The 16,837-nt window shown below is 49.2% G+C and overlaps 1 protein-coding gene across 18 annotated transcripts in view; it reads right to left on the bottom strand.

Annotated features, from left to right (window-relative positions):
- MSI2 (musashi RNA binding protein 2) overlaps window positions 1-16,837 on the bottom strand; it is a 431,033-nt gene that overhangs the window by 11,570 nt on the left and 402,626 nt on the right. The gene's annotated exons all lie outside the window — the stretch shown is intronic.

Consider the following 16,837-nt stretch of genomic DNA (forward strand, 5'->3'; position numbering starts at 1 on the left):
AGCCCGAAGGTGAGCCCCTTTGAAGCTGTAGCTGAGAAATGAATAAACTGGCCAATGGAAAGAGCAGGTTAAAGAGAAAAAGAAAAAAATAAATTACAGAGGCTTAGAGCAAGTGAATGGCTGATTTGGGAATGCACTGGCAGACAAAAGAGACTGAGATTTTTGAATATGGAAGATGCAACTTGCAGATAACATTTGGCCCTCTCCCTCATGAAGCCAAATATCAAGCCGAGGAGAAGACACTGTATTAGAATTACCTTAGTCTAACACACTCTTTTCTTCTGAGCTCAGGAAAACAGAAGAAGCTTGGATTCCTGGTTTTGTCCAGGCAGCTGAAATCCCTCCCTATACAAATGAACTGATTAGCCTGTTCCATCTGAGGGTAACAGGATGGGGTGAGCACAAGGAGGCACGGTAGAAGATGGAAGGAAAGATTTCTTGGCTTCTTTCTTGTCTGGCTGGATGTGGACCCAGGAAGACGTTGGGCGGCCATCTAACTAGTGAGTGGGGAGAAGCAGGTTTAGGGTTAGGTTTCTTCCAGCAGGAAAGCCTCCTAGAGACTAATCTCGCCAGCAGAAGCAGCCTTGGAGACAGGATGTAGTGTGCCCACGGAAGGGTGCTGTCCAGAAATGCTCCCCCTTCCATAGGCTTAGGAGACAAGAGGGTGTTGGTAGTCTGCCTGTCCTTGGCAACCTCTCCCATTCCTGTGTGCAGGGAGGCCTGTGGCTTCTGAGTCGGCCTGAAGGGAATTTCACAATAAGCAGCTCATCTGAGGTCTATATCACCCCTCCTTTCTCAGTCATCCTCCATCAAACGACACTAAAATCACCGAGGAGAAGACACTGTATTAGAATGCAGCTTTCAAATCCCAAGTCCCGTTTATATTACGCTCTTGCTCATCACAATGCCCCAGCCGCAGCTCAAAGTCACCTTGCAGATATCTCCTAGTTGGGGGTGAAAGACAGGGTTCCTGGGTCCCCACTAGAGGGCGCAGCCAGCAGGCAATAAGCACCCAGTTCTGGGCTGGTCCCCTTTATCTAGCTACGCTTCTGGGCAGTGGAACCTGCACCTTTGAGGGCTGGGCACACGGAAGAGAGGAGCCTCTATTTTCCACAGTCAACACTTCTGTCTTTCTCGGTGAGCAGAAGACCCAGGCTCCAGAAAGCATGTTAAAAAGTCCCGGAACAAGCCATCTGGAAACCCATGCATCTTTGAGAAGCCTCATAAAAAGCAACGGCTCTCGCTGCTTAGGAGAGAACAGGGACTGCCACTTGGCACATAAACTTGTCAGGAGCTGTTCCTGCCGTCTGACAGTGGGAAGGCATTAGGGACAAAGCAATTTCCTTCTTTCGCAAAGTCAGCGTAACTCCACATACTGAACGCTGGCTGGCTACACAGGAAAGGGGGTCATTTGAGAACTCTGTCTCCCTCTGAGGTGGGGAGTAGGGTTGGGGGGTGGGGGAAAGCATGAAGCCAAATCTCTGACCTGAGGGTGCTTTCTGTAAAAGTCATTCTCTAGTCTATTCTCAATGATCTTTCTAAGCGAAGGGTGTCTTTCCCAAGGCATGGAGACTTATTTTGAGGGGCCAGAATCGGTCCTATATACTAGGATCAGCTCGGGAAGAGGGAATGGGCTGTGGCTCTTGGTGATCAAGGGCACCTTGTCTACTGCTCAGCTAGGGTGTGTGTGTGGGGGATGTGGGGAGGGAGTACAATTTGTTGAATAAATAAACAGTGCTGAGGTTTATAAATTGGATATTATGACTGCCGTCCCAGAAGAGGACAACGTCTTGCAAACATCTTGGCATTTTTGCAGCAGGAGCTACGAGCATTAAGTGGCTTGGGACAAGCTCTGCTCTAGGGCGGCAGTCTGGGGCCTCATTTTAGTGATCAGGTTCATTTCATTAGCAGTGTCCATGGCAGCCGCTTAATCCTAGGCAGGTTTCTCTCTGCCCCTCATCCCTACTCCCCACTGTCCTCTGGGCTTTCCCTGTCAAGGTGGCACCCGCAGAGGCAGCAATGATGTCGAGAAAGGGAGCACGGGACTCGGAGGGAGAAGACCTGACTGTGACCCCAGCTCTGCTCTTACAGTCAGGTGCCTTGGGCTAAGCTGCTCACAAGCCCAAGTCCTCATCTGCAGCAAGTGAGTGATGCTTTCCTTATTCAATCTGACTCACGGGGCTGCTTCAAGAATGAAAAAGAGAAAGTGCTCTGTAAGTTGTCAAGTTTAAAACAAATATACCCTATTTCTGAAATAGTTATGCATGCAGAGCCCAACAAGGCAGGTACCACATGCAGATTTAGGAAAACCTGATACATGAAAATGCAATTCGATCGCCATATGAATCAGGAGGGGATTTACAAAAGGACCCAATTTATCCATTTGGGGCATTTAATCATCTTGGGCCTGAAGAAAGGACTCCTGGGAATGGGAGGCAGAACTGCGAGGACACAATCTCACTGAGGACGGCAAGAGGAGGTGCACTTGAATGAAGGTTGGTGGTCTTTCACATTGAATAAACAGAGAAACTTCCTGCCCATCAGTAAAACAGTTTGATGGCTGACCTGGAAAAGTCTGAGAATCTTATCCTGGAGATCTTAACAGAGATGGATGCTACAGGTAATTCCTCTCACCTGCCACGGTTGGACCCAAAGCTGCTGTATACCTTTTCCTTAGGGTTCTAAAGCAAGACAGGCGAGATGCTTGCTGTCTGGCCAGCACGTGGCTCTGCCCAACTGTGGTCAGAAGGGGCTGGGCTGACAGTAGAATTAGGCATGGAGGGTGGGGAAGTGGTGGGAATTAGAACAGCCTCACTTTAGGTCTAGAAAAGGTATGGAAGTCTAGTCCAATACTTTCTGTGTTGTCCCTGAGTGATGTCACTGGACCTGAGGCAAAAGGCTAGAGCCAGGACAATGAGGGCCCACCTCTAGTTCCTATGCCTGAAAATTGGATTATTACCGATTCAAAGAAAGGAACTGTTTACAAAATTCTTTCCAGATGAGCTCAGTTCACATATCTGGGACAAGCCAGGGGCCCACCAAGTTCCAGCCCTAGATCCAGCTCCTGGTTTGGTGGGTCTCCATTTCTGCAAGGACCAGGGCCGGCCTTCAAGACAGTTTCAGTCATCTGCTTTGTGAATTATCTGCGGCTGCCAGGTTTCATTTCCAGCAGGAGACTGCGGCGGCTCCTGGCTCATTTCAGGGAGAGAGACCCTTCCCTGCCCAGCCAGTGCATGTGGCTCAGGTGAAGCAAATGCAATGGAAGGCCCACCCTTGCCAAGTCCAATTCAGAAGAAATCTGGGCTGACTGCTGTCATGGTCCTCATTCCCAACGCCCAGTCCTGACAGGATGGAGGACTGAAAGCAGGCGCGGTCATAAGCCTGTGTGATAGTCTATGAGGGCAGAGGCTGTGTTAATCCATCACACTGAATTTTAGGACTTCTGTTTTAGAGAAATTTAAAGAAACATAATAAAGTTATCACACCCTCCAAAACTCACCTCTACCTCCACCTTGTCTATATCATGCTTGTATCTGCCTTGATTTAAAACTCCACAGTAGTAGGACTCTGTCTCCCCTGTTAGCAAGAAACTCCTCCAGGCAGGTGGGGAACTCTCAGGGCTCTCAGTAAACCCTATGTTCCCAATCAGAAATCATATTCTCCAAAGATCAAGAGTGGCCATCTGCCATTCCTCAGTGGACATTGGGTCCATAATGGCAGTTGGCTGTCAACAGTGAGGCCCTGCATGTGTCCCTCTGAACAGCCAGCCGCTCCTTGCTAGAGGGCTCTGAGTTTCGGCAACTGGGCAGCCAAAAGCTTTCCTGGGGAACAGAACTGGGGACCCATTCTGCAGTTTCCTTCATGTGTCCTCTGAAAGCAGTGCCCACTGTAAATTAATACAGATGGTCAAACGGGAAAGGTCCACATGAAAAGATAAAATCTATTTCTGATAATGGAAGGAGACCTCTTGGTTATGAATTGGCATATCTCGAGCAGAGCAAGGTAGGATTACACTCCAGGAGTCTGCCCGGCCAGCTATGTCCCAGCAATCCTTGGCTCAAGCTTTCCTTCTAGAGCTTAGCCTAAAGGTAGGAGAGACTGGTAGGGAAGACCAGCAGTGATGTCCAACCTGGGAAAATTGTGTGACACGCTAAATTAAAATCAAATCAGTTCAGAGACCCAGATGCAGCGACAATCAATTTTATACACAATATATTTTTTAAAGCTCTGCTGAAATTGAGGCTCTTTCAGAAGGGAAGGGGGGAAATACTTTAAAACCGGGGGAGGATTAAGACAGCAATGTGATGGGATTTCTTTTTCACTGTCTGCATATACAAACAGATATATTACTGAGAGGTACAAACTCAGCCTGGTGTCAATATCATGTTAGTCCTGATGTATCTGGAGACGCCTGGCTCCTCTTATATACTGCATGGGACACATGGTGAGTGTCTGTGTGATGCTGGCTGCCCTGGCAGCCCAGTGCACACACAGACACTCCAAATGTCAGTGACAATGGCGCCAGTCTTATGATAAGTTGTAGTTTCTGCTTATTCTCAAAACTTAACCTGATTCAGACCACTGAGGTTGGTGCTGATTATGTCTGCTGGTTAATGCTGGCCTGTCTCAAGTAGGGAACTGACAGACATTAGCACTTAACATTTGTGAATTATTTTCTAGAAAAATCTTGGCTTCTGGTCAAGTCACACTCCCCCCAAAACCCTCAGGAGATAACATCAGTATTAGGCAGTTCTAAAACCTTCATATAGCATGTGAGTGGTAAAGTTGGGGTGGGGGAAAGCACACGACCATTCAGGGCAGTGTTAAGGAAAAACTTCCAAACACCAGAACCAATCCATCTGAGAAAGGCTTTGTGGCTAGGCCATGCGTTTCTGTTGAGACAGAATCTCAACAGAAAACAGCTCCTTCTCTTTCCATCCTGAAGCACTTGTTTTTTTGTTTTTGTTTTTCAGACAGAGAAGTCTTGCTTTGTTGCCCAGGCTGGAGTGCAGTGGTGCAATCTTGATTCACTGCAACCTCTGCCTCCTGGGTTCAAGCAATTCTCCTGCCTCAGCCTTCTAAGTGTCTGAGATTACAGACGTGCACCACCAAACCTGGCTAATTTTCATACTTTTAGTACAGACAGGGTTTTACCATGTTGGCCAGGCTGGTCTCGAACGCCTGACCTCAGGTGATCTGCCCACCTCAGCCTCCCAAAGTGCTGGGATTACAGGCATGGGCCACTGAGCCAGCCCTCCTGGTATGTTTTATTATCAGCCCTGCTTTGAGTCTGTAAGTGTATCTCAAGCTCTAAAAGGGCCAGGCCAGGGGGGGCTGGGGTGGGTGGGTTGGGAAGGTAGGTGAGGAAGGAGCTGACTGCTGTTTGCTCATGGTGTAAATTCTGGGGATGGAGGAGCCTTGAATGGGCCATGGCCTTGTGGCCAAAGAAACCAGGCTTTTGTCATGAGGGCAAGGAAAGAACTTTCTGGAGCTGAGGTAGGTTCCTGTTTCTCTCAACCCCCAAAGGCCCTGAGGGACTGAGCTTGTTTGCATTTCCAGGAGGCAAGCGGAAAGGGGGCCCTGGGAAGGGAAAGGCCACAAGGCAGTCACTGGGGCCCTGTGCTGTGACAGGGTGTCACTCCTGCCTGGCACTGGCACAGGGTTTGTCCTGCTTGTGTGAACTCTCTGCCAGGCTTCACCAGACCAGGCTTCAAGTCTCAAACGCAAGACAGTGTTCCTCATCCCTCTCCACTATAACGGATGCTTCAACAACACCTTACTCTGAGCCTCTAAAGGGCTTTGGAGGAGGAGGGGAAGCCAACCCGGGAGACAGATATTTATGGTTTGGCTGAAGCAGGCGGTGTCCTTAACACTAACATCCTGCTGCCTCTTCCTCAAATTATTTGGTTTCTGACTCCAGGCCCACACAAGTTAGAATTTGCAAGGAATAACAGACAAGGAGACTCCCCAGAACCTGTGGCACCCACGCCACGCCGCACTGACCCACCTGGCAGCTGTGCATGCAGCCCTGGGGAGGCGAGATGCCATCATCAGCACTCAGCTGAGTGAAGGCAGAGGGGTGACCCCCTCTGGGTGATACCCGAGCCTTTCCTTCCTCATCCCGCCCTCCCAGGCCTGAGACTCCAAAGGAAATAGACAGGGAGCTTGATGGCCGGAAACAACTCCCTATTCTCTCTTGAACAGTGTGGTGGCTCCAAGTTTCTCCTAGTTCACTCCTGAAAATGTCCCCTTGCTTTGCTTTGCTTTGATCCAGTGACTGCCTCTGTCCTTGAAGCACATTTACTTCTGTCTTTTTTTCAAAAAAGAAACCAGTTTGGCTTTTCCCTGCATGCCTCCCCCCGCCCCCCCGCCATGCTCTCAAGTTGCTGGTCTGAGGTGTGCTCAGACACTAACTCCTAACCTGAAAGCCACCTCCCTGCCTGCCACCTGCCAGGGGCCTCAGATCCTCCCTTGTGTTTTGTAAGTGATTCTACTCACTGCAGGCCCAGTTTCTGCAGACAGACTGTTTTCATAAGAAAACACTATGAAATCCAAGGTTAGGAGCACAGACTTAGGAGGCAGACGAACGTGGTCTTCTCGATCATGAAGAAAAGCCAGGTAAGAATGAGATATAACTCTGCCCCTGTTAGGAAAGAGGGAAAGCCTGATACTACCAGGGACACAAGGGCCTAGAGGTAAGAACCAATGGGCAAGAAGCACAAAGTTCTAGAAGCTGTGGCTTCTGCAGGCGTGAGGCTGGGAAGGCAGCTCATACTTACGAGCCCCTACTGTGTTGCTAGGCATGTTGGCAGGTGTTTCTCACCATGTTGTTTTTCATGCTCCGAGCACCTTGTAAGAGCAGCTCTGTAACCCATTACAGATGAGGAGACCAAGGGTTTGAGCAGCTAGGGAATGTGCCCAATGCCACACAAGTATCTCAGACAGGACCAAATGTGACTCTACGTTGAAGGCACATGCTTTTTAAATTACGCTGCTCAGTTGTCCCTTCCGGAATAATAGTTTGACAGTTTTACTTGATTTTTTCTTTGGATCTTTCTTTGTCCCAGAGAAACTGCAAATTCAAGGACACAGAATGGGTTCTCCAACCTTGTAGTAGAAGCTCCTGAGGGCTTGGCCTCTGCTACCCTTTCCAAATTGGGAGCTCTTTGGCAGTGGAAACATCTCTTCCATCAGGGTGGGGGCTCCCTGAGGTCAGGGTCTGACTGTCCGAAGAGATAGGCGACTGCCTCTCTCCTGAGGACTGGGCCACTCTCCACTATGCCACAGGCAAAAGTAGAACCAGACTTGCAACACAAAGCAGGCACGCAGTGCTGGGGGTGTCGGCGTGGAAGCAGAGAGGGTGCTGCCGGAGGGAAAGCAAACCTGTCAACCCTGGGTCCTGGCTAGAACTCCCCACCCCCACCCCACAAAAGTACCTGGACTCGGGGGGCCACCCAGACAGCTGATCTCCATCCTGGAAGACCACTCCATTCTTCTGACAGCCAAGTCCCAGGACTGAACTATATTTACCGCCCAATCCTATCTAATAGAAAATTCACTGCTGGGGCTCTAGCAGGCAGGGGGCAGGATGGGGTGGGGAAGGTATCCCAGGGCAGCCCCTTGAAGCCCCACACAAAAGACTTTCCACTTGAGCAGCCCCTCTTTAATGGTTATAAAGGCTCAGGAGTTTAATCCATTTTTGATGTAAGCACTAATAGTTCTGTGTCCTTGAAGTTCAAAGCAGGCACATACATGTCACTAATTAGCCAAGCACAGAGCCATTCAGCTCCCTCTCATGTTTCTAATTAGGTCTTTAATAACAAACAAATTCCAGCTTTACCAAAAGGCCCCCATTGGTCAGACAGTCAAGGAGGGAGGCTGCTTCTCTGTTGACAGTTGCTGCAAGCTGCTAGTTCTCCGTGTACATGCCCTTAAGCTCAGCCAGGACAGGCCTGTCCTGAGAGAGATAGGAGCGTCTCTCTATGAGGACAAAACCCCCTTGGTCCACCCTGGAGGGTGGCCTTTCTGACTCTACTGGGAAGACCAATGGAGGCAAAAGAGCTGTGAGCTCCACAGCAGCAGGCTAGAGATCCCAGCCACGCCTGCCACCTCTGGGTACCAGTGACAACCACAGAGAGGGTGTGGAGCTTTACATCCAGCAAGAACATGATGATACTGGAGCCCAATGTTACACACTGGACCTGCCAGAGGCTCACCCTGCTAGATTCTGGTTTCATGGTCTGTGATGGGCAGTCTGGCCACTGCAGTTTAAAAACTCCCTGGGTGATGCTAACAGGCAGCAAAGTTCAAGAGTGGCTTGATTTACTCACTGACAGCAGCTATTAACAGGTCCACAATTATTCGTGAATACCATCCACACAGAGTCAAACCCTAAGAGATTTAATCAACCACACCCAAGGTTGGAAGTCTGAGGACATATTTGTAAAATGATACACAGTTCTGGAAACGCTTCTGTCCCTCCCATTGCCTTCATGCATTAAACAATTCATGGCTGTTTTCAAATGCATTCCCACCAAGTTTCCTATCACCTGAAACCTCTTGGCTTTCTCTCTCTCCATTCACTTCTCTCAGATCTCTTTTTTTTTTCCTCCTTTTTTTAGAGGGAGTCTCGCTCTGTTACCCAGGCTGGAGTGCAGTGGCGCGATCTCGGCTCACTGCAACCCCCGCATCCCGGGTTCAAGCAATTCTCCTGCCTCAGTCTCCCAAGTAGCTGAGACTGCTGGCACACACCACCACACCTGACTGATTTTATATTTTTAGTAGAGATGAGGTTTCACCATGTTGTCCAGGCTGGTCTCAAACTCCTGGCCTCAAGTGACTGGCCACCCTGGCCTCCCAAAGTGCTGGGATTACAGGCGTGAGTCACTGTGCCTGGCCTGTTCTCTCAGACCTTAAGGCACTGTCATTGTCACTGATTTCCTATCGCCAAGGAAAAGGAATCTCAAGCTTTGGAAACAGCAGCAAAACAGAGCTGTAGAGCTGAAATGGCCCCCAAGGACCCTTTAGTCTGAAATCCTCATTTAGTAGATGTGGAAGCAGGCCTGGAACCAAGTCTTCTGATTCCCTACTTTGCCTTCTATGCTCTTATGCTACCTCTATTTTTTTTAAGCTGTTAATCATCCTCACTGGAGTAATCAGCAAGGCAACCTCTCCTCTTAGGAGGGTAAGGGCTAGAAAGCAAGCCTCTCAGGCGCTTTAACTTGGAAGGCCAGGGCACGGGGAGCCACCGGGACAAACTTGAACACAGTGTAAACCTCTGGCAGGTCATTTCCAAGCCTGAACCAAATATGCCCTTTCAGCCAGGTGTTGGGGGTAGCCACTGGAGTCTTGGGGGCTATCTCCATTGAAGACTTAAAGACTATTTTACACACCTGGAGCTGATCAATCAAGAGTCAGAAAACAGGACACAGCAAAACTGGACTAGAGGTTTCATCTGACACTGGTCCATGGTGTCTGATTTGCTACTGTGCATCTGTCTTTTCTCTGAAGGATGGTGATGCTGCCACCACCCTTCCACCTGAGTCAGTGACTGACACCGACTCCAGGGCATCCTGGATCCTTGTTATGCTGAGCCTCTCCTCTTCTCCCCAAGGTGAGAAGCCCACCCTCTCCAGGTTACAGTCAGAAATAACTTCTCGAAACAGGGGCGATCGGGGCTGGGCTGCCTTTCCCGGCTACACCAGCCTCTGCCACAGGCACCGAGGCATCAATTGTTTACCACAGACCTGGGCAGACCATTTTATTAATATTAATAAGTAAGCAAGAACAAAGGGCCCCTTTATTTTTAGCTTTCTCTAATTGTGTAGTAATTACTCATCTACAAAACAAATGAGGCCTTGCTCGCGGTTGCCATGGTACCGGGTGCCCAACCTCCCTGCAGGATGATTGGCCGAGAAGCCCGGGGCTCCCGCCTTGGCCCCGCCCCCCCCACCATTGGCTCAGAGCAAAACCCCAGCAACTGGGCAGCCAATCCCCTCGGTCGGGCAGGGCTTCCCAGAAACCTTCCAGATGCGGTCCTCACAGCCCACAGGAAAGAATGTTGACTCATCCCTACAGAGGACGTCTGTCTTCCCGGAGAAACCCGCCGTGCTCCATCACCTAGCTTCTGGGCACTGGCTAACTTCCCTCAGCCTTGTTTCAGCTAAAGTTTCCCTTCCAGTAATTCTCTTCAGGCTGGCTTCCTCTTACCCGACCACGCCTTTTTGCGGCCTCCTTTGTCTGACATTGGTTTGAGTGCATTCAGGGACCAGAAACCTGATCAGAAATGTCAGCCAAAGCCAGGTAGTGTCCGCAACAGCAGGAGCAGGTGCAAAAAATACTTACACTGCCTCCTGAGGCCGCTTGTAAATGATTTGGGGTTATCTCCTCTCCCGATTTGGAGAATTGAGTTAAGAGCAGGTGTGTTTTTTTTCTTGAGTGTCTGTTTTAAGGTTGCAGTGCCTGCCTCAGCCATTGCAGGGCTGGTAAGATGGGGCGTCCACTAACAGCGGTTGAGGACAGAATGGCGACAGGCCTAGGCTCAAATCCTGTCTCTGCCACTTCAGATAAGCTCCTGTCCTCTCCAAACTACAGTTTTGAAATATTTAAAAGGAATGGGAATCAGAATGGTAGTGTCCACTTCATAGGGTTATGAGAATTAAATGGGTAAGGCAGGTGGGCTTGACATAGTACTTGGCTCACTCCTAATACATGTGAGCTATTATTATTAACATCTGTTATCATTATTTCATCAAAATTGGCTAGATGTGTCTCTAGCATTCTATTGACCACTTGCAAGATACCTTTCACTGGAACCCTGTTAGCTGATGCCACAGAGTGGCTGCCATCGTGGTGTTTTCATCCCCTGACAGATCTAATTTCAACAGCCCATCACAGCTGTTCAAAAGTATTATTTGCCTGCTTCCTGTTCTGTAGGATCCCAAGCTGGGAAGGGAGACCTTTTAAAAAAAAATTAATAAGCAACCAGGAACAAAGGTCCCCTTTATTTTCTGCATTTTCGTATTGCATAGTAATTACTCATCCATATGAAGAATGCAGACTAGGCTGACTTTGCCTCCGGGAGGACTGATGGCTTGTATTGTTGGGGAAGACAGGTGCCACCCGTAGATACATGCATATATCTTCCAAGGACTCCTAATCCCACCTTTCATTCAGAACTCACCGATCAGGAAGAGGACTGAGGTCACGGAGCCAAGGAGGGAGTGCCTCAGGTAGGGTTACCCAGGCATGGCTTCCTGGCAGTTGGAGCCAAATTTTGACAGAAGTGGCAAAGACAAGGACAGAGGGAAATGGAATGGCAGAAAGGAAGAGGGCAGTGGCCACCTCAAGGGCAAAGGAATGGGAAACAATAGCTCTAAGCAGGGAATAAATCACAACTTGTTGGCAGAAGCAAGGGAAAGTTAAGGGAACTAAGGCAGAGATTTGCCATGGAATGCCCTCCCGTGTCTTCTTTCTCCATGCCTCACTCCACACCCTGGGCTCCAGGTCTCAAGCCCAGCCCCAGACCCCAGGATTAGGGGTCAAGCTGTTCTCTGTGAAGCTACAGCCAGGCTTATCTTCTTGAGATGGTTCTGTCCTTATTGAGCTCTACTTCCATAAAGAATACGAACCTCCCTCTCCTATGACTATACTGACGTGGCTTTCAAGATCTCCCAGACTGTCCCTATCTCTTCAAGCCCATATTCCCTGCCTAGCAGACAGCTTTCCACTCCAAATTCTCCAAGGCCTATGTCATGTCTTGCCTCCTCTATCAAACTCCTGCCTGCTGCGTACTCTCTGACCGTGCAGGAATCTATCCTTATTAAAGCCTAGGTCTCACATTGATTGCGTACTTTTGTCCTCCACAGAAGACTCAAGTTGGCTGAAGGCAAGGACCATGCCATGGAATTATTCTGCATCTCACCCCAACCCCTAGCATGAGGTTGAGACCAGAGTTAATCATCTTATAGAGCAAAAGGCCTACTCCTTCCTGAGCAGCTATGTATTAACATTTATGGGGCATTTACACGGCACATGAATTATCTATAACTTGCCCTCCCATCTCCAGTCCTGACTCTGGAATCCATCCTGGACAATGTTGTCAAAGCTTGTCTAACATACAAATCTGAAGTCAATTCCTGGTGTCAGGCCTCCCGTGGTTTCCCAGGCCCTGCTCATGTAAATCCAGTCTCCCAGCATAGTACCAAGGGGCCCCTGCTCTGAGTCTGCCCAGCTCTCTGGCTTTACCTACAGTTGCTCCCCTGTTGCATTTTGTTCTCCAGCCAGGATAAAGCATCTGCAGGACTTCCACCTCACTCTACCGCTCTGGGGTCTGGTGGCTTTGTCTATGACGTTCCCCTGGGCCCCTGAGGAACTCCTGTTTGTCCTTTAAAAGTGGAAACGTTTCCCCCTGCGAAATATTCCCTGAATTCCCAGACAAAGCTAATCACTTCCTCCTCTGTGCTACTTCTGTACATTGGATAGGCTTCTGTTACTGGGCTTACGGCATCCTATTGTAATTACCCATTAGTTTCCACACTAGGTTGGGAGATCTTCAAGGGCATGGATACTGCTTAGTATTTATCCATGAGCTTCTAGGGCTGTGGTGGGCATCCATGGGTTGTCTCTCCAGCATCATTCTTCCTTTTCCCCTCTTATCAGCCTCCAGGTTTTCCTTTGGGAACAATCTTTGCCCCACTGTGTAAAGAGCCATTTGATTTAGAGGGGGATGGATCCCACCCCCAGTCTCTGGTTTGTAACATAAGCCTTAGCCAAGCACAAAGCTCTGGACTTTTCCGGGAATTCTGGACCATCTGACTCCCCTCTTCTGGACAAGACGGTATGATGCCAGAAACTGCTGCAATCATTTTGCTGCCACGAGGAAAACCAATATAAAGAGAATATTGAAATGAGAAGGAGGGCAAAGCTAAGAGCACTGCAGAAGAAGAGCCCTGGACAATCCAGGCATAAAGCCCACTCTTCTATGGAGCTTCCAGGATGTCAGCCAAAACATCTCCCATAATATTTAATTCCCTGTAACATTAACCTATAGTGTTTAATCAGAGTTGGGAGGTTTCTGATGTAGTCAAAAGCACCCTTGAATCAGGCTTAGGACAGTACCTACCACCTATAACAATAATTACTATTGTCATTTACTTAATAAATATCTGCTGCATTCAACTCCATGGCAGATGGCCCCTAGGCCCAGTTCTGAAATCTACATCTGAAAGATCAGACTATGACATTTTAGGTCAGAGCCTGAGTGCTTGGTCTATGTAGAACTAGAAGCTGAGGCTACTTGGGCTGTCCCTACACGGTCTTTATTCCTGCTTGTGCCCAGTGTCCTGGGGTATGCAGGTGTGTCCTTCATACAAAATACAGCCTCTCCAGAGAGCTTCTTAAGAGGGCCAAAGACCTGGGTTCAAGACCAAAGTCTTGCTCCCCAGGTAACGAGGTGTATGACTTTAAATAAGTCCCACAGTCATTCTGTAGCCCAGCCTTTCTCATAAAAACAAAACAAAAACATTCTTGTAAAACCAGGCCACAAACTTCTGCCTTCCTGGCTGTCTCAAAGGGTACCTGTGGTAATATATATCACAGTGTATATCTGAAAGTCGAAACTCAGCAGAGGCCAGGCACAGTGGCTCACACCTATAATTCCAGTGCTTTGGGAGGTCAAGGTGGGAGGATCATTTCAGGTCAGAAGTTCGAGACCAGCCTGAGCAACACAGTGAGACCCTGTCTCTACCAAAGGGGGGAAAAAGCCAGGCACGGTGGTATGAAGCTATAGTTCCAACTACCTGGGAGGCTGAGGAAGGAGGTTCACTTGAGCTCAGGGGTTCAAGACTGTACTTCACTCCAGCCTGGGCAACAAGTGAGAGTCTGTCTCAAAAGAACAACCACCACCAACCAACCAACAACCAACAAAAGCTCTGCAACATACAAGCAACCATGAATGATACACCTGGAGAAGAGCTCCTTGGATGGTTCTCACTAACCTGCAGGTTGACCAGCTTTACGGGCTTCCTAGAGCCTGCACTGCCCCCACCCAGCTCAGGGTGCAAGGAGCGGGTCTCTAGACTCGTCTCTGTTGTGCTCTACACACCCTGATGGAGCTACCGAGGGCACCACCATACTTTCCACCCCTGCTCCAGATAGCTGGGCCTGAGCTCCTGGCACAAGAGCAACAACCAGTCAGCTCAGGGGGCAGGCAGAGATGCGTCAACCAGTGAAAATAATCTCACTGATTTAAAAGACCATTAACATTCCCCCACTCCATTCACTTTAGGATTAACTTATACTTAGGTCCGGACTTCAAGGCTAGTCACTAATTGCACTAGAGTTGATTTATCAAGTGCACAGTATTTCTATTACAAAATTATTGATTAGAGCTGATGTATTTTATCCTCAACAGGGTTGGTCTGAAAGCCTTGGAAAATGAATGAAGTTGAGGTCAGCAGTGGGCAGCTCTGCACATTATTATAAATTCACTGGGGTTACTGAAATCCAATGCTGGACTCTTTATGGTGAAAGTCCTGGCTCTCTCAGAAATGAACATTTTAGTGACAGACTGGGAAACAAAGGGTCCATCCCCCGAACACATGGCAGTAGACTGAGAGATGTGTGTTCAGGTAAGATCCTTTGGGTAAGTCTGGCTGGTTGTGGTGGCTGGCCCTAGTGGGTCAGAGATTTGCCCTCCCCTGGGCCACTACTGACTCTATTCCATTGCCACAGATGTGGCTTTATCTTAGCACAAGGGTGTCCCCGTGACCTTACCCACACATGGAGCATCTTGGGGTCACAGCCTTCAGAGGATGCTTGCTGCTAGCACAGGGAGGCTGGGTGAGAAAGCAGAGATGGGGGCACTGCATCCTTCCCTCCGGCCCCCATCAGATCGTGCTCATGGAAGCACAGGAAAGCCATCTTCAGAAATGAAGGCACACACTGATCCACTTTCCTTTTTTAAATGAAGCTGATAGTCAGTGGTCATTCGCAGGCCAGAAACAGTGCATTGAGGGAAACATGGACTTTCAGAGGACAGGACTAGAGTCTCAGACCACCGAAGGCTAGAAGTGCTATTTGCGTTTATATTCCTTGGTGCTTGGCACAAAGCAAATCCTTAATCAATGCCTGTTGAAAGTAATACCTGGGAACTCTTAAGCTTACGCTGCAGCTGACCCAAATAGCTCCAGGATCCCTCCAGCAAGAAGAGTGTATGTGGGACACTATCTTTCATGTCCCTCGGCCCCTAACACATATAAGGCAACGGCTTGCAGTGGGGACACAGAAAACCTCTTGAAGGGGATTGGGCACGCTTTCTTGAGATCTTTTCTCCTCCCCAGGGCATGTTCTTTTCTGGTTCAAGCTAAACTATTTATTCCATCCCCTGACTTGCATTTTACTTTTGCTCATTTTACCAACTGGAACTAGAGCTCTTAGGATTTCCAGCCACAGGGCAGCAAAGCCATTTTCCTAGCAGAACCAGACCTGGGATTTAGGCCAGTGGGAGGGGATTTTCTGCTCTCCCTGCCTTCTGCCCCTACCCTCTTTTCTCTTACTCCCCAGCCTCGGGTCAATTTGCAGCTTCAGCAACCCTGAAGCTTGACAGTTCCAGCCATCTCCCTCTGCAGCTCCCCTACCCACACCCCCATGTGGGCCAAGCTAGAAGAGGAGCTCCTTCCAGATTTATCTTCCTGGGCCTTGGTGCCCGAATCCTGTTTGGTGGCAGACTGGCCTCACTCACATTCGATCCTTGTTCATTCCGATGATGCTACCAATTTCCACAGCAGCGTACATTCTTTCCACAGCGCTACCATTTTGCTCTATCTCTATGCATCCTTACGGGGGACTTTATGAACTCTCTGACTTTTTTTGGGCTTCTGCCTCCCACAGTAGATAATGTGTACCCTGAAGGTTCAGATCCCACCCATGTTCCATCAGTGCTCTTGCAGCACTGGGCAGAGCCACCACACCCCGACTTAAAGAGCAGGTTCCAGGAGGCAGACACTACCTCACTTGGCATCAATATGTAAAGATTAGGGACACCTCCAAAATCTCTGAGACCTCTGGCACTCCCTTACGGCTTGTCAAGGGACTTTGGATGGTGTGTCCAAAGATGACTGGCCTGTGCTAAGGACACAGGCTGAAGGACTGCTCCTTTCCCCTCTAGGAAGCCTTCCTGGGGAGCTGGAGGAAACTGGGGGTGGCTCCTCTTTGGATGTTCCAAGCCCACCTCCTTTCCTGTCCCCATGAAACTGAGCCAGTCACCTCCCTACTAAGAATGTCACCATTCTCACCCTACTTAACCTTCACCAACCCTAAGAATAAACGGCAATGATTCACTAGCACTAAGTGCATTCCCTGTCTGCAGACCAAGGATCTCCAGATCTCAATCCCTTCCTCACCATGCCTCATGTCCTCTCTACCCCAAGGAGTAATCCATATGGACAGGACTGCCACCTCGACCTGTATCCCTGAAGAGCTGGCTGTGACCTGCCAAAGGACTCAAGGAGCAGAGGGCTCAGAGGAGTCGTGCTGGTAGGCCTTAAGAAACAAGACAAGATCTGCTCCGCTCAAGAAAAGTATGAGAAAGACAAGAACAAGGAAGACCTTTCAGAGTCCTTCCAATCCTGGTTCCATTTTTGCACCACAACTGGATGGCATCAACAGACATCTCAGTGGGGAAGGCTAGAGCTGAGGGTGGTGACCCAGTTCCGGACTTGGGGAGTGGGGAGTGTGAGGGGAGGTGGTGGTGGCTGATGGTGAACACATGGATCCAAGCCCCTTGGAAACATTGAAAATATGGAACCCCTTCTCTTCCTGGTCCCCGCACTATCCT

The sequence above is a fragment of the Callithrix jacchus genome, chromosome 5 (assembly GCF_049354715.1).
Source record: "Callithrix jacchus isolate 240 chromosome 5, calJac240_pri, whole genome shotgun sequence".
Taxonomy (NCBI): Eukaryota; Metazoa; Chordata; class Mammalia; order Primates; family Cebidae; genus Callithrix; species Callithrix jacchus.